Source organism: Schistocerca gregaria, unplaced genomic scaffold (assembly GCF_023897955.1).
Source record: "Schistocerca gregaria isolate iqSchGreg1 unplaced genomic scaffold, iqSchGreg1.2 ptg000261l, whole genome shotgun sequence".
Taxonomy (NCBI): Eukaryota; Metazoa; Arthropoda; class Insecta; order Orthoptera; family Acrididae; genus Schistocerca; species Schistocerca gregaria.
Genome location: NW_026061765.1, coordinates 3,932,222 through 3,933,036, shown reverse-complemented (window position 1 = coordinate 3,933,036; position 815 = coordinate 3,932,222).

The window sequence follows — 815 nt, the reverse complement described above, 5'->3', positions numbered from 1 at the left end:
GCTTTGGTGCCTTGGACATGAGCTAGGACCTTAAGATTCTGCATGAAAGGAGGACTAGCAGCCGAGTTGCACGGGAGAATGTGAAAAGTGTTAATATGCAGTAAAAACCTGAGACATCCGTCCGTTTTCGTCATTTGTTATCGAATCGACTTAAAGCCAGATCGTCACATTGGCCGCTCTTCTCTCTGAAACGGTTGTACTTATCGTCTGCACAGCTATGTCGCGTGCTGCGGTATGCGGACACACGAAAAGCACCATAGTAGAACACAGATGAAGCTTCTAAGTTGATGTAATAGCCAGTAAGAAGAAATAAAATTCAAGTTTTATGTATCGGTTATTAACTTTTTACCCTTCTTTGGTGCCTTGGACACGAGCTAGAAACTTAATATTTTGCATGAAGGAGGACTAGCAGCCGAGTTGCACGGGAGAATGTGAAAAGTGTTCATATGTAGTAAAAACCTGAGAAATCCGTCCGTTTTCGTCATTTGTTTTCGAATCGACTTAAAGTCAGATAGTCACATTGGCCCCTCTTCTCTCTGAAACGGTTGTACTTATCGTCTGCAAAGCTATGTCGCGTGCTGCGGTATGCGGGGACACTAAAAGCACCATAGTAGAACACAGATGAAGCTTCTAAGTTGATGTAATAGAGAGTAAGAAGTAGTACAATTCAAGTTTTAGGTATTGAATATGGAACTTTTAGCTGGCTTTGGTGCCTTGGACATGAGCTAGGACCTTAAGATTCTGCATGAATGGAGGACTAGCAGCCGAGTTGCACGGGAGAACGTGAAACGTGTTCATATGTAGTAAAAACCTGA